Genomic DNA, 23,947 nt, shown 5'->3' on the forward strand with positions numbered 1-23,947 from the left:
CTAGAAATGGTCAGAGAGGCTGTGTTGCCAGACTTGGAGCCAGAGAAGCGATCAGGTATCCCAGAAGGACGATTAGTGACTCTATAAATCAGGAGTGTGGGGGATGATCCTGGGAGATTTTGATACCAGGAGACATAATTATATCTCCCAATATCATTGCTGGTTCCAGTGCAGGAGATGGTGACTGTCTGTCCTGCAGACCCAGAGGCTGATGGAGGCTGAGTCAGAGCAGACTGAGACCAGGATCCTGAAAAGAGAGAAAAACACACTCTGGTATGTCAGTGCTGGTCCCTGGTGAGCCAGAGCTGGAGAAGACACAACATTAGCCCATATTTCCTTGTGTCCCTTCCCTGGAGGTGTCACCTGTGCCCTGGGTAAGGAGAAGGAGGACAAGCAGAGCCCAAGCCATGGTGGTGATGCCCTGAGAATGTTGCCTCCTGAGCCCCCAGCTCTGGGCCTAGCTCCCCAGACCTCTCTTATCCCCTCCCCTGACTCAGAGCAGGGAGGGGCCTCCATGCAAATCTGTTTCCAGCTCCTGCATCTCCTCCCCTTACCCTTAGCTGTCTTGGACTCTGGACACTTCTGCCTTCCAGGTCAGAAAAGTTCAGGTGGAGAATTAAAATTGTTTGATGTGTATTTTCTGAACCAGGACAGATGGAACCTGTGACAGCCCTAGGAATTTAAGCTACTTTGGGATGACCCTAACCTTCCAATAGTGGAAATTATATAAAGGTCACCTCATGTTTCCCAGGACTTCTGTGTGCTTTGTGGGATGATCTTGAGGACATCATACCAGGATGGTGGGATAGATCCAGTCTCTATCCTTCTCAAGGAGAGAGGTGGCGGGAGCACCACACATTCTCCTCAACCTGCTCAGGGTCCCCTGACCCTGTCAGTTAGGATGTATGTCTAGAGATTACTAAGTCCTCTGCCTCAGGAAAAAAAATGTGGCTGGATTTTTGAAGCTGGGACCGTAATTAACAGTGCTTCTGGAAAATAATTTGTGGCAGTACCACATATTTAGTGCTGGCACCCTAGTGGTACTTTAGGTATAATCATGGGAAAGCACCTGTTTGGACCTCATTACTGTTGGTGGTAAACCAGAACAACTGCTCTTCAGACGACAGCCCCTTTCTGCCCCCTGGTGGACTCACATGGAATATCCCAGCCTTTGGGAAGGGCAGGGAATGGAGTTGGGTAAATGGCTCTGCTTCCTCTTCTCAGTCCAGCCTCCATCCCCAGCTCAGGACAGCCTCTAGTCCCTTCAAGTCCCCTCCTGGTGTCCCTTTCTTCTGTTTTATTGTTTCAGTGGTGTACTTGTACATAATGATGGGATTTTTTTACATATTTGTGGATGCACACAATATAACAATGTAATTTGGCCAGCAACACTTTACACCACCTAATTCCTTTCCTCTATTGATATCCCTTTGATTTTCATGAGATCTCTGCCCCCTCCACCTTTCTTTACCTTTTGCTCTCTAGCATCCACATATCACAGAAAACATATGACCCCTGACCTTCCTTTTTGGCTTATTTCACTTAACTTAATGATCTCTAGTGTCATGCATTATCCTGAAAATAATGTAAATTTTATTTTTTGTGGCCAAATAAAACTGCATTGTATACATGTACCACATTTTTTTTATCCATTCATCTGTTGATGTACACCTAGGCTCCTATGACATTCTAATGCCCAGTAGCCACATTATTTCCCTTTAGATAAAAATAAAGAGGCTTGTATCATTTTTAAATAATGTATATTATATATCCCAACATAAGAAAAATAATATCATTGTCATGAGAATTCACCGATTGGGTTAAAACTCTCACAACCTAATCATTTCTCCTCTGAACCTTCTTGCATTGTCTCACACATGAGCTTTTGGGGAACACCTCATATCCAAACCATAACAATGACATTCTCCATAGGACCCCTAAATCTCAGGAAATAACGCCAAGGGTTAACAAGTGGGAATGACATCAAATTAAAAAGCTTCTGGAAAACAAAGGGAACGATTAGCAAGGTGAAGAGAAACTGTAGAGAATGGGCAAAAAATCTTTGCTAATTACTCTTCTGTCAGAGGATTTAGGTCTAGAATATAAAAATAACTTTAAAAACTTCACACACATACACACATACACACAAAATGAATTAATAAACAGGTTAAGTAAGTTAAACAGATGCTTTTCAAAAAAAAAGCAAAAATGGCCAACAGATATATGAAAAAAGTTTAACATCATTAGCAATGAGGGAAATGCAAATCAAAAGTAAACTGAGATTTCACCTTACACCAGTCAGAGTGGCAGCCATCCAAAATACAAATATAAAATGCTAGAGAGGATGTGGAGAAGAAGGAACACTTTTATACTCTTGGTGGGATTATAAATTACTACAAACACTATAGAAATAAGTATAGAGGCCCCTCAAAAGACTAGGCATGGACCCACCATAAGACTTAGCTATAACATTCCTCAGTATTTATCCTGAAGAATCAAAGCCATCTTACTAAAGTGATTCATGCATACCCATGCTTTTAGCAGCAAACTCACAATAGCACAATATGGAATCAGCCCAGGTGTCCATCAGTGGATAACTATATAAATAAAATGTGGTATATACAGCCATAAACAAAAATGAAACTATGCTATTTGTAGAAAACTGGATGATACTAGAGACCATCATGTTAAGTGAAAGAAGTCAAACTCAGGTTAAAGGTTGTTTTCTCTCATAAGTAGGAGCTAGAGAGGAAAAGGAAAAGAAAGCTAAGACAGGCAGTGGTCCCCCTACTCTGCAGTGTACTAAAGAAGACTGTGCTTGCTCCATGCAGACAATGTCTTGAGTGCTATCCCCACCTGAGACTGCACCTGAGTGCAGGACTGCAGCCCTCAGTGCAGATCCACCAGGAAGTGGGAGGAGAGGCAGGGAGAGGTGTGCAGCATCTGTTGAAGTGCCAAAGATAGAAAGGTTATTTCTGGGACACTACTGGACAGTAAGAGAAAGTGCTCAGGGATTGGGCAGAACTCCCAAGCAACAGTCCTAAGTAAAGAACACAGGCTCTCAAGTTCCATCTTCTCATATGGAAATCCCTCCTAGAGGGATTTTGGTTTGACCCCCTATTGTCTCTCAGGCAACTACCAAGGCTGATACCTGGGACTAGGCTCCTCCGGGGAATGTCCCAGTTGAGGACCTCACTGTTCCCAGGCTCCTGCTAATATCCTGGGTAAACACTGTGTGTGTGATGGGCATAATGTGATCACAGAAGGCCAGGCATGTGATGTACTCTTGGGACTTCCAGTACAGAGACTATGACCTGGAGACCTGTTGATCCCCCTGGATGGGACTCCCTCTTGGCCTCCCCTTGTACTGTCCCAGCCTCTTCCTGGATGCTCCTCACTATAGCTTTACCTCTACATGCTCTGAAGGACCCTACATTCTAAAGCCCATGTTATCTGAAATGGTGTGTAGGATGTCCAGCCTCACTCCGAGCTAGCCGCATTCACCTTGCCCTTCCAAGCACAGAATAGAGAGTGGGCATTCATGGGATAGAGTCAGATGGGTAGTGTGCATTTTCTTTCACCCAGTCTGAGGATGAAAGTTTGTTTCCTGGTGCTTTGTTTTCTTTAAAGAAAGGAGAGAGAGCTTGCCTCTCAGTTCTTCTGAAGAAAGAAAACTTTAGTAGCTTTGGCTTCTCTTTGATAAAACCAGGCCTAAGTCTCAGGGGTACACCTTAGCAGCATTACTGGGCTGATCTCAGAGTCAAGGCTGGGTTCAGGGTAATGAGGGTTTGTTCCTTGGGACAGGTTCTAGATATAGAGAGCAGAAACTTTGGAGCAGGGCAAAGGGAGGGAAGTTCCTAGAGTTGAGAGAAGCAGTGATAGTGGTTGTGGAGAAGCAGGTCCTTCAGAGGGAGGGAGGAGCCCAAGGAGGCTGCTGGAGTAAAGCTCGACGAGAAAGGAGTACAGACATCCATTCCTGGCAGAGTCCAGGCATAAAAGAACCTATGGACGTCCATTCCCATCATCTGAACCCTGCATCCAAAACCCCTTTGAGGGACCCTGACTTGGTCATTTCTACCCTTGGGGCATAAGTTCTTCAGGACTGGGGCAGCTGAACCAGCACCTCTCAGCCCTGTGCTTGGAGAGGTGTGTGTGTATGTGTGTGTGCCTGTGAATAGCTCATGCTCCTCCTCTCACAAGATCATTGGCAACCTGCAGTGAGTGTGGTTCATGCTGAGAAGTGAGGCTAGGCATTTGTGTCAGCTTCACCATTATACATAGGAGATTCCTGCCCAGGAAGGCGAGGGAGTAAACACTAACCATATCCTATTTTGCTTCAATCTTTTCTAAAAATCTGTTGTCCACAGTTGAATCCTCTGATTACGCAGCTCTCCCTTGGCAAACTGGAAGATTAACCAATGAATGTTTCCAAAGCATATCCCACAGTGAGTCTTCCTGCACTGTATCCCTGAGGTCCACCTATCCTATGCATTATGCTACAGATGTGTCCCAATTCCAGGAAGAACCAACCTTGAAGGACTTCCTTAAATCCCCCAGTGCACATCCTCCTAACAAGAACCATCACCTATCACCCTCCCCTTTATAACCATAATTAAGACCCTGTTAAAGTGAAATTCTCCTTACTAACAAAACTTAGTGTTGTATAATTGAGGACTCTTGTGGCCTTTTTAAGCTGGCAGTTAAAGTAAATAAAAATGAACTGCTTAGGTTCCAATGAAATTATTTGAGCCTGGAGAGGTCCAGAGATCTGCCCCCATGTTTTAGAAATATGAGGGCAGGGGCAGGACTAGAAGCTTAAACTCCATGTGTCAGGCAATCACCTGTCAGTGTGACCAGGGCAGGAAGGAGAAGTGGGGGAGGCAAACTGGCAGATTTCTCTCAATTTCTATGTCACTCTGTGAGCAATGATGCTAATTCCACACATGACATTAATAGACAGTATCCTAATAACATAGGCCCAGTGGACGGCCAGAGTTGCTGTGTGCCTTGAGATGAAGCAAAGAATTGATCAGGGAACATGAGGAACTGGTGTCGTCATTGCAGAGGACCATTACAGGGCCTCATCTTGCTTCTGCTGGCAATAGTGCATGCTTTTACTTTCAATAATGCTGCCTGCTTATGTGATCCTAGCCACTTGTCCTTGGTTCACTGAAAATGACAGTGACAGAATCAACATGTGAGAGGATACGGAGCCTAAAAGAAGAGAGAAGGAGAGGAGGTGGGACTAAAGATGAAGGACACATCCCAAATGACACCAATATTTCACCATGCCTGAAAGAGCTCAGAAATTTTGAAGGCCCTCGGGGCAGCCAATGGCATCAGCATCAGCCCCTGTGGCCCCTGAGCTGCTGGAAGACGGAGTTTCTGAACACTTTAGCAAACCACACAAAGTAGTGAGCATAGTATGTATTTCATGCTCACAATCCCCCATCCTTCAGCAGGTTCTGAGCATCTTTCCAACCACAGGCATAGTCCTGCTAAGTAGAGTCAGGGCCAGGTTTGTCCCACTTTCTTGGGTCTGATGGGTAGGCTGAGACCCTAGGGCATCACCAGTGCAGAACAGCTTGGGGAGGGGGTGACCAAGCCATTGTGGAAGTAACCTTAAGCTACTTCCTTAGGCCCAGGCTGGGCTGACTTCTACCCAAGCCTCTCTTATCCCATTGCTGGGAGAGCTACCCACTATAGTAAATTAGACCAAGCTCAGGATTGCTGCTGGAGGAGGTTGTGTTGTCTAGAGCAGGGCTCAGCCTCAGGTATACACAAAGAGGAAGGATAAGCTTACAGACCTACCCTCTGTCCACAGAAGTCTGTTTTCCTTGTTGGTCCTATAGTCTGGGAAGACACATCTACATTAATCTGTGCCTTCACCTTGCTTCAGGGATGGCCTGGCCATTCTGAGCTCAAAAGTAAGTTTACCTGTGTAATTCAACCCAGTCTCCTGATAACAGTGAGAGGCTTAGTTAGCTGTGTGTCCTGCCCAGCTCTTAGCTCTTGGGCTGAATAGTGGGAATAAAATAAAATGTCCATGAAACTTTAAAAGTTCACTACAATGCTGTAACTCTGTCCTTGTTGTGAGCTCCTCATGAAGATCTTAGGTGCTGTGCTTCCCATCTCCAGCATGCTCTAGGGAGGGTCCACACTCCATGCTTCAATACTGCCCAACAGTTCAGAGAGATTCAGAATGAATGTTGGTCTTGGGTGAGATGAGGAGCCAATCTCACTGTCCATTTCTGCACCAGCTGTGAAATGTGCCAGAGCAGTATACTTCTGCAGGTACTTGGTATAAACCATTGATAGGAAAGCCACGTTCTGCATTCCTCTCAGAGAGCAGGATCTGAAACAGTGTGCATTCCTGTGGAGTGGACAAGAACACCCATGGACATTTTATTCCCTCAGATATGTTGATTCTCCTTTCCATGTCATAACACAGTGCCTGGGGGCTTGGACCATCTGGAAAACCAGGGTAAACTTCTTAGGTCTCTATGTTGTCATGGCAATTTTGCATGAAGTGAAAAGAATATTGAGAAATTTGGGGAGACACATACATTCCAGAGATTATGAAGGAAAACCTAATTTTTTTACCCCATAATCTGAAACATTCTATGCTTAGCTGTTCAGATCATTTTGAGCCATCTCCCACAATAATGAACAAGTTATTTCTTGTATCTACCCTGAAGAAAGAAGCAAAAAGCTTCTAATGTGACTATGATATCAGGAAATATCATATTTTAATATTGGGGATGTTCCTCCTATTCACATATTATAAACAGTGAAATTGCCAAATGAATGGGGTTTCCAGAGTAAGGAGGCTCTGTGGCATATCCCACAATGGTTGCAGTTGTCCAACTATATAATCAATCATATCCAATATACAGAGAAACAGAGGAGTTGCTGATGAGAACAGAAACATTGTTTTTAAGTCCGGGCCCCATAGGAAAATACCACTGTAGATTATGAGATTTTGGACTTGAGGTGGACTGAAAGTAGGAAGTATACATCTTTTGAAAAATAAGTCTTGATACTTTCCCAGGTTCTTACAAATACAGGCTAATGCAATATCATGTGGCCATGCATCCAGAACTGGGGAGATGCACCAATCATGAGGGCAGGCAGTAATGATTATCATAAGGTGGATGGTGTGTGTGCACAGTGTGTCAGGAGCAGAGCTGAGGCTCAGTAAGCTACTGGGCAAGTGGTCCTCAGCTCACATCTCTATTGGGTACTAGTGCTTTTCTCTGAGTTCCCACTGTGTCCTATAGATGGTGGCAGATCTTCCTGTACCAGATTACTCTGAAGGGACTGTTACTTGAGGGGTCCTGTCCAGCACTGTCCAAAACAATATAATGAGAGCCTCTTATGCATTCTACAGTCTGGTAGCCACATCAATCACTACTAGATAAAAATAATTTTTAAAAATAATACATATATGTTACCAAACACATGAAAAACAGAATCTTTCCACAAGGAATTGGTGAAAACTTATTTGTGATATGTATGAAAGTCTATAATTGAAGGAAAATAGTGTTATAATTTCTAAATCTAACAATTTCTATGTTTTCCAGTGTAAGAATCAAATCCAACTTTTAGTTATTCAAAGATACAAGCTGACAATAGAAATATCATTCACATATAAGGTCATTGAACTATAACATCAATTTTAGGTGTCTGATTTTATTATTTATTTTTTAAAATACAGAAAAAAAATGCTTGTCAAATTTCCTTTGTATTTGCAGAGGTTATGAAGATGCCTGTGCCTTGTATAATGTTAAACAAAGGTAAAAGAAAAGGATCTAAATGATCAGGCATCTGATGGCTCATTCTGTCAGTAAGCCTCCTCTCTAAAGCACACATCCTTATTCAGGAACAATGTGTCCTTGATGGCAGGCTGGATATTTTTCATGGAGTTATCAATGGGTATTTTCATTCACAACAGTAACCCTGACTGTAGCCACTGCTCTATGTGCCAATGGGAGATTAAAAAAATTCCCAAAGTATAATTTTTCATCATGGCAGGGCAATAGAATTTATTCTGGACAGGGCTATTTTCTTTGCCTGCAATTCTTACTGTAAAATTGCTATCCGTGGACTTAGAGAATCCCTCCCTCACAGTCACAATATTCTACATGAGACTTTTCAGCACATATCTGAGTTCACAGCCAATAAAGGGCATCGATGACAGAGTGAGTCTAGACAACAACCTCTGAGCCTTCCACAGCCCAGAAAGAAAGCAATGACAGACACTTGAATAGAACCCCATATTGGACAATTTGATACATAGAAGGACCTGAAGTTTTGTTACCAGAGCAGAAAATAAGGACACAGCTCTTTGACAGCAAACTCTAATGAGGATGGTGCTAAAGGGGAAGGGTAACAAAGAAAGAGGGAGAGGAAAGGTACATTTACCTATTTCCATAGCAATAGATGGAAAGAATAGCAGATCAAGTTAAAACACAACAGAACAGCAAGGACAGTGAAGGAGATCAAGCAGTTTAGCCAAAATGTGGACTAAAGCCATGTGAGCGAGCATCACATTCATTTTGTAGAGTCCACAGCTAGCCAGCCTCCCTAGAAGAAATCAGTTCAGCACAGCTTCTGACCACCTCCAGATAGCAACAAATAAAATTAGAAAACCTCTGAAAAGGTCTCAATATCTGTCCAGAAGAAACTTACAGAAGGATCTCTACTAGCCCAAAGTGACTGAAACTCTCTCCCCCTCACTGTGGACAAGGAGCATTAGGCAAAGCAGAACCAAGAGCTAATCAGTCCTGGGGAAAGCTAAACCTGAGCCAGTGCACAAGACAGCCTTTGTAGGAGTCCAGGTAAAGACGGGCCAGCTGACATCCTACCCTCATCATGGTGACAGGTAAAACCCCTGTGAGCTATGCCAGCCATGATGGAGATCTTTGTGCCAGAGATAGCCCACAGAGACCCTACTCCCAAAGACACCACAGTTCTACAGATGTTTAGTTAGAACTGCTCTGAGGATATCACAGCATCAGAATAAAGCAGATGCCTGCAATTTGTGGCCACAGTAGTTAAGAACTCAGACTTAGGTGGGCTAACAGACTCTTTATCCCAGTCACAGAGATCTATATAAGCATGATAGGGAGCTTCTGTGCCATACACAGCACATGGAGAGCTTTTATCCACAGGCCCTGTGCTTGTGGGCAGCCACCAGTGGCTTAGATAGCACCACTCCAGGGGACACCAATCAGAGTGGAGGGAGCACAGAGCTTCACAACCTGAGGCAGTAGGAGTTCAGACACAGGTGGGCCAACTCTCCCTATATCCAATCATATGGATGGTATACTGGCAATCTATATCAGCCATGGGGGAGGCTTCTGCACCTCAGATGACCCACAGAGAACCTGCAATCACATGTCTTGTGCTTGCCCATAGTCACCAGGCTCTATGCCACTTTAAGGAAGACTCAGTTAAGGAAAGGGAATGCACAACACCCCTCAGCAGTCAGCACAACAGCCCTCATCCCTGCATCCTGTGCCCCTGCATTGAAAAGAAACAGCTAGCAGACACAACACAGCATCCACCCAGCACACAGGTTTACAGATCTCTGAACTGATAAACAGAAACCAGCTGGTGAGAAATCTATTACAACCAGGGAAATAGCTTCTGTTCCCCAGTAATCTAGGAGGACCCAAGCTGAAGAGTGATGGGCATCTTCTAAAGGTGCCAAATCTTTTTTCTTAATATTTTTTTAGTTGTACTTGGACACAATATCTTTATTTTATTTATTTATTTTTATGTGGTGCTAAGGATCGAACCCAGCACCCCATACCTGCTAGGTGAGTGCTCTACTGATGAGCCACAATCCCAGCCTAAATTGCCAAAGCTTGATAAAATCCAATCCAACAAGACTGAATAAGAATTCACTACCCTGGCATGGATTGCTATCAATTTGGATTTTATATATATTATCCTTTATTTTTATTTGATAGTTGCTTTCCTAGTATTTTATATTTTATCTTCAATCAATTTGATTGTATTTCTTCTGATGTTTTAAAGCATTAACTGGAACCATTCTCTGTTTTCTTTAGCATGCATACACTTGCTTCTCTAAAACTGTAGCCACATTTCCCTCTTATGTTAACAGTGATTGCCTCCAATTCCACCCATCCATAATTTTTCTTTCTTTCTTTTTTTAAACCTTGGTTGTCGGGGTTTTTAGCCCACGTCTCCTCCTGACCAGTGGGAGAAATGGGAAAAGCATGTCCTGACCAAGACGAGCCAAGAAAGGTAAAGGCCAACTGGCTGCTCACACCCAGTTCTCCCTCCTGGGAGGACAATCAGACCTGCCAGGGAGAACAGTCAAAGCAGGATCTCGTTCAATAAGGAAGTACACACAGCTTATATACTGCACAGGAGCAAATCAGAATGAAGGTCAGAAGGGTGGAGCAAGTTCACGTGTACACCCATCCCATAGTCTTTAAGGGAAGACACTAGCTGTCCACAAGGGCAGAAGAGTCCTGGACCTATCCTGGCGGTGGTCTGCCTCCTCTGTCACCGCCCACAGCACCACCAGGAGCCATCCCAGCCACATGTGCAGCCTCAAGACCAGGAAGCAGGCAGCCATGCCCTACACTTGGTTGGTATTTTTTCTATCTTTTCTTTTTTCTCCTAATTTACTTTTCCTGTCCTCTTCTTCACTATGTAATGTAATAGCAATTTTTCTATCTTTAATAATTAATTTTTCAACAAATTCCAGATCATTACTACAATTTTATGCCTGGGGTTAGAGGAATTGTGAATAACATTTTCAACTAGTTTTTGTTTCTCTTAAGGTTGATTAGTTTATGATTTGTTCTGGAGTGATTGTATAAACAGGGTTAGTGTCCTCTCTCAAAGTGGTGCCAATGATGAGAATAGCAGAGGACACACTTTGAGTGTAGTGAGTATGAATACTTGGGTATTTCCTCAACCTAGTTCTCTTAAGAGAAAGCAACTCACAAAATAGTACCTGGTATAAAAGTAGAAAGAAGAATCATTCTAGCAGATGGATAGATATATAGGTAAAAAAGCACAGGAACAAACCATCTCCAAATAGCCCACAACACTGATCCCATTGATACCACAGTAGAGGAAATTATGGAAAGTTCTTAGTTAAAATGTTAGCTAATAAAAGATGTAAGGAATGAACTAGAGAGAAAAATAGAGGAAGTAAAAGACCATTTAAATACAAAGATTCTTAAAAAGAACCAAATGGAAATCCTGGAAATGAAAGACTAAATAAATCACTTTAAAAATCCTATGGAAATCATTAATAATAGATCAGGCCACTTTGAAGGCAGAATGTCAGGCTTTGAAGACAAAGTGTATATCTTGAACATAGAGTTAACAATAAAGAAAAGATGTTATGTAATTGTGACCAGAATATTTAAGAAATCTGGGATAACATTAAGAGATCAAATCTAGGGCTGGGGATGTGGCTCAAGCGGTAGCGCGCTCGCCTGGCATGCGTGCGGCCCGGGTTCGATCCTCAGCACCACATACCAACAAAGATGTTGTGTCCGCCGAGAACTAAAAAATAAATAAATAAATAAATAAATAAATAAATAAATATTAAAAATACTCTCTCTCCTCTCTCACTCTCTCTTTAAAAAAAAAAAAAGAGATCAAATCTAAGAATCATCGGTGTTTCCAAAATACAAACTAAAGGAATGCACAATCTTTCCAATGAAATAATCAGAAACATTTCCAAAGCTTTGGAACAAGAAGAAAAACCAGATTGTAGCCACCTGAGAGGAGCTGGGGGAGGACCAAGGGTCCACAAGGCTTATGGCAGAAAAAGTGGCTGCAATATGCAGGAGCAGGTGGCAGCCAAAGTTGCAAGGCCTTGCTCAGAGCAGAGTGGCCTGGGTTTTAGTCTGTCTCTGGTTCCCTGGAAGCAGACCAGTGGCCAGTGTGGGAATTGCAACAGCAGCAGAGGCTGATGCTCCAATGCATCTCTCCACTCTTTAGCTTGAGCCAGAGAGTCCAGGCCAGGTGGCCCAGGTAGCTGGAGGGGATCCATTGTACAATAATGGGAATTCTCTTCACCAGGAAATGGAGGCTATTCAATCACCAGGGTCACAAAATTATCATTATTGGAGTGGACAATGCAGGGAAAATTACCATCCTTTAATAATTTTCTTTGAAGGAAATTGTACTTACATCCCCTACAATAGGGAATAAGGTAGAAGAGATCGTGATTAATGATGTATATTTTCTAATGTGGGATATGATTGCCAAGAATATCTTCATTCTTCCTGGAATACTTATTCTAACATGGAGTTCGTAATAGTAGTTGTGGACAGTACAGACAGAGGATTTCTCTAACTAAAGAAGAACTCTACAACTATTAGTGCATGAGGACCTAAGAAAAACTGGATTACTGATTTTTGCTAATACACAAGATGTTAAAGAATACATGACTGTAGTAGAAGTCTGCCAGGTTTGAAGCTAACTTTTATTAAATATCACCAGAGGCCTATGCAGGCTTGCTGTGCTCTTACTGGTGAGGGATTATGCCAAAGACTTGAATGAAATATGTCATAATTTAGGATTAGATGACCTCTACTAACCTCATAGACTTTGTATAAACAAAGTGCTGGACTTCATCTGAAAGCTGCAAAAAATAATTGGTTTAGATATCTTTATAATAAATTGATTTATCTTTTTCTATAAGAAGAAAAATTAAGACCTCTTATTTGAAAAAAAATAAAGTCTCCCCCTCCAATTTGCTTTCTAATTAGTTCCTTCCAAAGTATAAAGTTGTGATTGATATTTTTCTCAATGAATCCTCTTAAGACAATGTTATAGCCAGTGGTAAGTACAAAGGAACAGGAAGACATTTTGAACATTAAGAACTTTAAAAACAGAATACCCCTCCCTAATGATGAATTGTTGTTTTCTTCTTGTTCCATTAAGTCAAAATACAAATCAGTACAGATACTGTTTCCAATATTCTAAAATGTCATGTCACTTATGAAAAAAATGTATTTTCTTAAGGTTTTATATGTATTATGTATATGCCTCAAGTTCAAGTTAATGGCTTGATTTACGTTCTAAAGTAAAGCAAATAACACAAAAATAGTGGTAACCTTAATTATTGCCTCAATGAGATAAGTACTGGCATTTGTGTAAATGCCACTTTATATTTTTTCTGTATGTTCTCTGTATTATTCTAACCACCCCACTCCAACCACACACCAAATTATTGAGCTGCTCTCAACAACAACACAAAATATATCCAGAAAAAACTTGACAGTGATCAAGAACACACATCATGGAAACATGTAATCTGAGTAAAATAACTGTCAAACTCTTGACTTTACCAGTGGGACAGAATTGCACAATGAGCCATTATAAAATTATTCCTTGTATTGGTTTAAATTACTGAATATGTTGTTAATCCATTTATCAATCAATCATAAATTTTGAGTAAAATTATCAAGTGATTTCTTAATTGTGATTTCTTTTTATAGTTGTTCAAAACATTACAAAGCTCTTGACATATCATATTTCATACATTTGATTCAAGCGGATTATGAACTCCATTTTTACCCCATATACAGAGGGGGGATAGTAGGGGATAGGAAGGGCAGCAGAATACAACATACACTACTATGGCAGTATGTAAAAAAGTGGATGTGTAACCGATGTGATTAATTGTGTTTTCTTAATTGTGATAAACATCTCCCAAAGAGGTAGCATTCTAAAAATATTATTAAAAATAATTTAGCTACCATCTTTTCAAGCAGTTAAAAGAATTTGAGAGTACAAATAAGGCATAAAAATTTTCCAAGCAACATTTAAAATTTTAACTTGCAGATTTCATATTTCTCATTTTAGAAGGTGAACTACTTTGAGCTTTTTTTGTTTCTGTAAATTTTCTTAATCTTATTTCATCATGTAAATATATTAATAATTAATAATGCAATTTTTAATGCTGCTGTTTGAAAAATTGATTGAAAGTCATATATTATTTGTACTAAGATATAACTTGATCCAAGTTACTTTGGTTTGCTTAGGTTTTTTTTCCCATGTCTGAAAATTGAAGGTATTTTTGTGTTAATTGGAACAGAATTACCTTGCGTTAAAACACATTCTTGAATACTGTGTTTATATATATTTTATACACAGAAAATTTTGAAGGTTTATCTAAACTGGCATGTTTTATAATATTTAAGAAAAAATAACTACTTTTTAATACCAACCTTTTAAATTTCATGAAGATTTTGGTAGAAATTATATACTATAAGCATTGTCAAAATTTCAACAACTTTTCTATAAAATATAAAATTCTCAGTGTCTAAATCAAAGTCAGGTGTGGTATATCAGTGTTAACTTTGGATGTTTTTGTGTTTTATATTTATGTTTATGATGTTTAAAATGCGAATACACTTAATATTATTTGTGGTTTTACAAAAGCAAATCCAAAATTACTAAGCACTGAGTACTATGTACTCAGACTTTTGAAACTTTTGTCATATATTAAAAATTTCCTTCAACCCCCATAAAAAAGATGGAAATCCAAATAGTGGAACCAGAGGTATATCACCCCAAAAATAGATAAAATTAAAAAAAAATCTACCCAAGACATTAAAAAAAAAAAAACAGGGATTGAACCCAGAGGGGCTTTACCACTGAGTCATATCACCAGACTTTTTAATTGATTAACCAAATTTTTTTTCTTTTAGACCAGGGTTTTACCAATTTGTTACTGTCCTCATTAAGTTGCTGAGGCTGACTTTGAACTTGCAATCCTCCTGTCCCTGCCTCCTGAGCCACTGAGCCATGTATCAGTGTGTTGGCTCCAAGACAGATCTTAATTAAAATGTCTAATGTGCAGAATAACAATAGAATTCTAAAAATGAGAACAGAAAAATGAAGGTTACATTTAGAAGTAAGTTAATTTGGATTTCAATTGATTTATTTAAAAGCTAACAGGACTTAGAATTATATATACCAAACCCAGTAGGAAAATAGGTGCCAAGCAAGATTACAACATCCAGCAAAACTATCCTTCAGAATTGAAGTTAAAACAGAACAGTCCATTATAAGCAGAAACTAAAAGAATTCAAACCACTAAGCCTCTGCTAAAGTGAAATACAGAAATCCAGAAGAAATAAAGTATAATAGGGATGAATCTCAACATAAGAATAATAAATTAAAGGAGAATCAATTCAGAATTAACCATTAGAAATAAATCAAATTATCAGAAAATAAAATTTTCTCTCTCTAGTAACACTGAATATAAATAGTCTAAACTCTCCAAACAAAAGTTATAGATTCACAGGTTAGATTAAAAAATGAGGCCCAATAAAATGTGTCCACAGAGACTCACCTTATAGGCAAAGACATCCATATATTGAAAGGTAAAGGGTAGGAAAAGATATATAATGGAAATGAAAACTGAAAGCAAGCAAGTGTAAATACTCTAATACCACAGAAGGCAGACCACAAAGTAAAAATTCATTAGAAAAGATAAAGGTCACTTCATACTGGTTAAGGGAATCATCCAACAAGCAATTATGATAATAAATATTCATTCTCTTTAAAATTATGCACCTATAAACATAAAACAAACCCTTCTCAATAGAAAGAATCAAGTAGACCACAATAAAGCAATATTGGGCAATTTCAACATGCTTCTCTCTTTATTAGGTAGGTCATCCAGTCATAAACTAAAAAAAGACTCTTCAGAAAAATTATTATTCATCAAATGGATCTTACTGACATTTATAGAACATTTTATTCATCAACAACTGAATTCACTTTCTTCTCAGTGCCACAGGGAAGTTTCCTAAAATGGATCATATTTTAGGGTGCAAAGCATATATTAGCAAAAACAAAAATATTGACCTATTTTCTTGAATCCTATAAGAAATTAATGGATTAAAATTATAAATCATCAAAAAGATTTTAAAAAAAACAGGAAACACTTTTACACTAGGAGATTAAATAATTCACTTTTTTTTTTGTTTTTGGATACCAGGGATTGACACTGAGCCACATCCCCAGCCCTATTTTGTGTGTTATTTAAAGCAGGGTTTCACTGAGTTGCTTAGCACCTCACTTTTTCTAAGGCTGGCATTGAATTCTAGGTCCTCCTGACTCAGGCTTTTCATCTGCTGTGATTATATGCCACTGAGCCCAGCAAGATAATTAAATTTTGAATGAGAAATTAACCATAGAATAAATCAGGGGAGAAATTATTGGAAACAAATGAGAATAGAAGTACAATAAATCAAAATCTCAGGGACAGTATGAAGGTGCTCTAAAAGGAGAGTTTATAACATTGAGTTCTTACATTAAAAAATTGGATGATTCCAGATAAATAAGGTGGTGCTACACCTCAAGGGCCTAGAGGAAAAACTCAAACAAACAAAATTCAAACTCTGGAGAGGACAGGAAATAATTAAGATCAGAGCCAGAATTAATGAAATTGTAAAAATACAAAAAATCAATTAATTTTTAGTCTTTTGAAAAGATAAACAAGATTGATAAACTCTTAGTCAAACTATCCAAAAGAAAGAGAAAGAAGAGCCAAATCAACAAAATTATAGATAAAAAAGGAGGTATCACCACAGACAATTGTGAGATTCAGAGGATCATTAGAAACTGTTTTGAAAACTTATACTTCAATAAACTAGAAAATCTAGAATATATTGACAAATGTTGAGCCACATATGACTGACTCAAATTGAATCATGAGTATATAGTAAACTTAAACAGACTATGATCAAGCAATGTAATTGAAACAACAATTAAAGCCTTCTAACAAAGAAAACCTAGAACCAGGTGGATTCTCAGAGTTTTATCTTTGAGACTTTTAAAAAATAACTCATGCATCTTTCCTCAAATTATTCCATAAAATAGAAAAGGATGGAATATTGTCAAATTCACTCTATCAAACCAGTGTAACCCTGATACTAAAACCAGATCAAGACCTATCAGACCAATACCCCTGATGAACATAGATGTGAGAACTCAAGACAAAATATAGAAAAACAACATTCAAAATTGCAGTAAGAAGACAGTACAACATGTTTCATCTGTTTCATCCCAGGAATGCAAGGGTAGTTCAACCTATGCAAATCAATAAATGCCACTCAACACATGAATAGAGTTAAGTAGGAGAATCACATGATTTTCTCAAGAAATACAAGGAAACTATACAAAAAGGTCCAGCACCCATTCATGTTGAAAACACTTGAAAAACACTGGTGTTTAAAATACCAGGGATGGAAGAAACTTATTTCAATATTGTAAAGGCTATGTAAGACAAAACCAAGGCCTACATCATACTTAGAGAGGAAAACTGAAAACATTTCTCTAAAATCAATAATAAGACATGGGGTTTCCACTTTCAATCACTTAGTCTTGGAACTCTAACCAGAACAATCAGGCAAAAGAAGAAAATTAAAATGATACAAATAGGAAAATAAGAAGTCAAATTATCTGTTTGCTGGTGACATGATCTTATATTTAGAAAACCCAAGACACTCTAGGAGAAGACTTCTAGAGTTGATAAACAAATTAAACAGAATAACAGGATAAAAGATCAACATATATAAATTAATTGCTTTTCTCTTCTCCAATAATACATTTGCTAAGAAAGAAATCAGGAAAACTATTTCATTCACAAAAAATACTTGGGAATAGATCTTATCCCACCTAGCCAACCAACTTATACCACAGACCTGCCCATTTCCATCTATCTCTGATGCTCATTTATACACTTCAGTCTCAGAGAATAGATAATTTGGTAAGACATTGACATGTTTCAAATGTATTCCTGCTCCCCACATTTCATGCATTGGAAACTTAATCCCCTAAACTCATGTTTATAATATATAGGAAGTAGGACTTTTGGGATATCATAAGGATTAGATAAAACTATGAGGAAGGGGCCCCCAAGATGGCATTGGTGACACATCACATGTGTCTTATCATGTGATGATGAATTTACCCTGTTGTGATGCAGCAAGAAGAAACTCACCAGGTGCCAGGGCCCTGCTCTTGGATATCCCAGCTTCCAGAACCAGGAGTCAAATAAATTTCTTTCTTGCTTTTTTTAATTACCTGGTCTCAGTCATTTTGTTATAGAAACAGAAAATAAAATGAGACAAGTATGGCTGATGTGTGCACATGGATCAGAAGTTTACCAGATGTACAGATATGAATAACCATGCCTTAGTATAACTTGCTACACATCTTGCCACAGGCAGCTATGGTTTGAATTGCTCCTGGTGTTCATACAGTCTGTAGTGCTCTGTTATGCTAGCAAAAAACAGACTAAAACAGAAACCCTAGGCAAAGAGAAAATATAGAAATTCTTACACAAAATGCAGGAGGAAAATATAATTATGGATACTGAATTATGAATATTTTTCCCTTAAAATGTTTTATTATTTATACAACCTCATACAAGTAATGAAGATACATTAGAAGAAACATAAATTTATAAATTATGAATAATATTTTTACATCAATTTTTATATACTACAAAAATAACTCTTCCTCAATATTAGCTTGATAAATCATAAAAAAATTTAGCATACATTTATGTAAATTTGTTCATTATTTCATGAAAATGTATACATTTAGCCACTTTATTGTCAATTGATATACTTGAAAGCAACATCAATCACTCCTTGAAGGAACTGCAAGATAACAAGCTCCGCTGAAGATCTGTCAGAGCCCAGTGTGGAAGGAGCCCTGAGGGTAATGGGAGTGGAGTGCGTGGCTTTCTGGGGGCTGGTATACAACAGGCCCTACTGGGTTTTCAGTCGCCAGGAGCAGCAAGGCAGTGAGGCCTAAAGCCATGGAGGCCATATAGCAACACCAGCACCCTCCACCGACCCCCTCTCAGCTGTGCCAGGGCTGCAGGGGAGGCGGACACAATCATGGTGGAAGCAAGAAAGTGGAAGTGCAGTTCTCTGCTGGGCTTTTGGGCTCTGCCGCAGCACTTTAGGCAGCAGCAAACACTCACAGCAAGGAGGAGGAGAGCTTCCCGAGCAAGCACTTTTGGAAGATCATCAATGCCTTCCGCTATAATGCCACCTGTATGCATGAGCCAGTGAACCGAACAAAAAGACAGTTTACATCAGTTCGAGATAATCAACAGAAACTCCTTGCTCAGTTTCTTCTTTACTTGGACAAGATTTGAAAATGCATGGATTATAATCAAGAAATATTACTGATCATTGTGAATGATTGCATATATATTTTTGAAAATAAAGAATACGGAGAAGATGATAGATACAGTGTGGCAATTCCAGTATGAGTCTCTCCATGCTGTCCCATCAATGACCCAGGGGGACTTTCTTCTTTCTCTTCTGTTAGAAGAGAGGATGTTTAGTCTCCATTGCGTGGGCTCTCTCTTGTCCAGTGAGGAGACCCACAGAACAGGGTAGAGGAGAGTGTGGCTGCAGAGTCGCTAATCAAGACCTCCAGAGACCAAGCTGGAAGTAGGTCTGATTTTATTGTGCAGTTACCATGTATATATATTCAGGCAGTAGCTAAGCAGATTGAAGCAGCCACCAATACAATTTCTGGCCAACTGTCCCTGCAGCGACCAATCAAAGAGTGGGCTGTGGAGCAAGTGCAGGGACTGCAACACGCAGGGTTGTGCCTACAAAGTAAACGGTTTGCAGCTCACATGCTTAGCATGGGGGAGTGGTTTGCTACTCAGACACCCTTAACATATGCCATGTATGCAGTACTCCATGCACTTGTCCCCACACTCCATAGCAATTCAGTTCTGGACCTCTCCTGAGTAAAGACTGCTTAACTATATTGTGGTTTTAAGATTAATGAACCTTAATCTATTGGGTAAAGTGAGACCACCATAATTTCTTTCATTTAGCATTTCAAGCTTCACTTGAATCCCTAATGAGGGGAATGGAAAGATTATGCCAGCCTCAACATTGATATGGATAAGTTATAATCCACATTGAAATAGTTTTTGAGAGACTAAAGTGAAACTAGAAAAGCAGAAAGCCAACTGCCAGCCAATCATAAAACAATTTTTTTTCCAAAAGAGAGATCCTCCTTAAGTAAATATTCTGGTAACTGGTGCTAGATTAGGAAAACTGGACTGGGAATAGCTGTGCTAGGTCATGCTTGTCAAGAATATGAATGGAGATTTTTTAATGCTCTTTTCTTCCAACTTTGTTCTCAACAGATGTTCTGAAATTAACAAATATAAACTTTATCTCTTGGATCCATCAGTTTAGCAATAACCAGAGTTTAGCTGATCAGATATGACCCATAACCTTCCCCTGATATTGACCCCTACATTCTTCTCCCTGGTTTTAACTTTTCTATGTCAGCAGAAGATTTATTTAAAATGCAATATTTGGGACTGTATTGCCACCTGTTTCTTCATAGGCACATCTCACAATGTGATTGATTATATTGATACAATATGGAAACTATTCAAGCCAGGTAGAATTTGGATAAATCTTGGTCCTCTGTTATACCACTTGGAAAATTTGGCAAATGAACTTTCCATAGAACAAAGCTATAAAAAATAATGTTCAGCAACAGATAGAGGTGGAAAAAAGAATTCATATTGTCACCATATACTGTGAAGGATCTCTCTATGATGAAATACTACTATGAACTTGTCTTATTTATGGTATGTAAGCCACAATAATGGTCTTACTTGATATCGCCAGAAAAGTTTACTAAAACAAATCCTGAGATAAAAACTCAAAATCAACTATCAGTGATAACAAGACACAACCTCAAATCAGTGGTGCCTTCTTATTCCTAACAAAATTTAGAAATAGTGTATATTCTCTTAAAATGTCTATTGCTTTTTTCAGAAATATATTATGCTATGAAGATTTGTATTACATAAGTAAAGATAGAGTAAATAATCTTCATGTATAATTTTCATTGAAGCACACAATTGTCTTTCAGCAGAAAAAATCTAATCTCCAGTATCTTCATGAAGCTGTCACAAGTCTGCCATATTAATGATTTGTTACTATTGAATTTCATAATAATCTCCTTTTTATTGTTTTATGTTCATTTCATATGCTGTTTTTAGAAGTCTAAGGGTTCTGTTATATTCAACATGTGGAATTGGTATTTTTTGACTTTCTTTCTGAATAATCTATATATAAAATATGTATTTATTAATTTTTCATCCAAATTTGTTGACTTTATTTTTTCTGGTTCAGCTAAATTTAGAGAAGAATCAGATATTTCATTTTTATGAAGTGTTAACCTTAATTGTATCATTAATCATTAAAATGTAATTGAGTAATTAAGTCTTTCATCCACATTAAATGGAACAATTTATGAAAGCATATGCATTATGGATCACTTTGAAATGTAAGGGATCTCAACATAATTAAGGCATTCTAAGTAAGCCTTCTTAAAAGTAGTGCTACAAGAGTGGAAAATAAAAATATGCCCATTTAAAATGTATGATTTCAAATGGGAAATAAATACAGTTTGTCAGTGTAATATTTACAATCATGTCTTTTTTTAGATTACCAAGATTATGAAAGCAAGCACTTTCTTAGTTAATTATATACTAGGAAAATCTGTAATAATGGTTTTAATGTGTAAAATATTAAGTATGAAATTCAGGGATAAATTATCACCCATAGTTTGTCCTTAAGTGCAGGTATTCATGTAATTTCATTTTAACACCAATTTTGTTTCCTGATAGATGGAGCCTAAACATTATATATGCTATATATATTCCTATGTCTAGCAGATCTTTATTGGGGGAGTCTTTCTTTCTTTCTTTCTTTCTTTCTTTCTTTCTTTCTTTCTTTCTTTCTTTCTATATGTTTCCATGTATAAACAAGGCAGCCATATTATTCCTAGAACAGTATTCAATCTTTTTTTTTAAATTTTTTTTATTGGTGGTTCACAACATTACAAAGCTTTTGACATATCATATTTCATACATTAGATTGAAGTGGGTTATGAACCCCCAATTTTACCCCAAATGCAGATTGCAGTATTCAATCTTTTAAGAAGATGCAAAATCTGTTATTTACAATAGCATTTGTGAACCTATAAGAGACTATGCTAAGTGAAATAAGCAGAGAAGGAAATGATCTTCCTTAGAGGTAAAATCTACCCAATTAAACACATAGAAGCAGAGAGTAGAATGGTAGAAGCCATTTTACTTTAGTTTTTTGTTTTAGAGGTTTTTTTTTTCTTTTAGTGTTCCTTATTCTGTTTCCAATAGCTTGGAAAACAAAGATGAATAGTGTTTTAACCTTTCCTTGGAGAAAATAACTTATTGAATATTTTCACAGATTATTATGATTGCTTTAGTTATATCTGGCAATTTGGAGTAGAGGGACTTAATGTGATAGTGGCATAAATGTCATGGTTTTAATAAGAAAACTTAATTGAAAATTTTAGATCGCTATTGTCCCATGGATTGTGGGAATCAGTACTAGATTTAACATCTTTGTGGTTGAGGGCAGGTTCTGCATACAGTGAGGGAGCATTTTTATCTTGACTCTTGTTATGCAGGATAGGGTTCCATGGAGCTAATTTGAGTTGTCAATTTAGGGAAATCTGAAACCTGAGGTTTTTAAATGCAAAGTAAAACTATGATGTTTTTGTGTTCCTCAGTACTTGGCAGGCATATATTTGGAAGGAATTCTCATTACCTATATGAATGAAATTGAAATTAATTAATTGCAAGCCCAAAATTATTATTTAAAGAAAAAAAAAGAAACTTACAAAGGAGTATACGTATTTAAAAACATCCATTGAATAGCAAGAAATGCATGCAGTTTTGAATAATTTTAAAAATGTCTTTTATATACTGACTAGTATTTTTTACAACTTGTATCAAAACAAAAGAACGTTTTCTCAAATAAACAAAAACAGATTGACACTGGTGGATTTGTTTTATTACCTATTATTTATGTTTACTATCAGGGATAATTCTTTAGTAATGTTACCTATATTTCTAAATAACAGATACATTTTAGTTAAGTCAGAAGTTATTTACTTCATTTGTTTTATTTCTCTTTCATAACATGAATATTGATTTTAAATGTTTTATATAAATTTGCATCACTTTTTTCTTGTAGCTCTTTCAGTTAATATATTCTAAACTTGAAATGTGGTACCAATCAATAATAGAAGTGTCACTGGAGGATTTATTTACTTTTGTATTCCTTATATTTAGTTTTAAGATACTAAAGTATGTAAGCCTTAACATTTTTTTCTTAAATTAGCTCTAAATACAAATGATTTTTTTTCAAAATGATCAGTGCATTAGCTCTGTTACCTCTATTTTTTTCATTCCATATTCTGAAGTGGTGCAGATTTAGGGAATGTTAAATGAGAAAGGTGTTATATATATAATATAAAGAGAAGCTGTATAAATCACAGTCTAAAATTATGAAGTTTGGGAACTATAAAGTGTATTGTATTTACATGTAATTCTCTTTCTAAAAGTTGCCACAAAGGCTGATTTGGAAGTTACAGATGAGCATGAAATTCCTTGCAATTTAATGTGTATTATTGACTTAATTTTTCTTTAATATTAATTTCCTTGAATTTCATAGACAATTGCTATGAAGCTGGAAAAAAATAAGCTCGATAATCATGATTTGGAAGAGGATCTTTCTGTTGCTTCAACTGTGAGTTGAGCTTACAAAGGATTTTCATGTGCTGTAACAATATGATGAATTTCTGAACAATTATTTAAAAATATAAATTTTACTATACTTGCAGATGATGTTTTTTAAATTTAATTGGTTCTTTCTAGTTATACATAACAACAGGGTGCTGACATAATTATAAAAGCATGGACTAGAATTTGCTCCAATTGAATTCCCACTATTTCCCCTTTCCCTTGTCTCCTTCCTCTGTTCCCCTCTCCCTAATCCACAAATATTTCTGCTATTTACATTCAGTTTTGCTTGCT

At 37.8% G+C, this 23,947-nt stretch overlaps 1 protein-coding gene and 2 pseudogenes across 4 annotated transcripts in view; 2 read left to right on the plus strand and 1 right to left on the minus strand.

The window, feature by feature from the left end:
- The window catches only part of LOC308643674 (immunoglobulin lambda-1 light chain-like), a 375,374-nt gene that overhangs the window by 309,157 nt on the left and 42,270 nt on the right, over positions 1-23,947 (minus strand). The window lies entirely within an intron of this gene.
- On the plus strand, positions 12,059-12,561 carry LOC308643677 (ADP-ribosylation factor-like protein 5A; annotated as a pseudogene). Its single transcript has one exon. The product of its transcript is annotated as an ADP-ribosylation factor-like protein 5A (transcript).
- Positions 18,881-20,683, plus strand: LOC308643675 (carnosine N-methyltransferase-like; annotated as a pseudogene). The gene is made up of 2 exons: positions 18,881-19,279; positions 19,923-20,683. The product of its transcript is annotated as a carnosine N-methyltransferase-like (transcript).

The sequence above is a fragment of the Spermophilus citellus genome, assembly GCF_964194105.1.
Source record: "Spermophilus citellus genome assembly, chromosome: 3".
Taxonomy (NCBI): domain Eukaryota; kingdom Metazoa; phylum Chordata; class Mammalia; order Rodentia; family Sciuridae; genus Spermophilus; species Spermophilus citellus.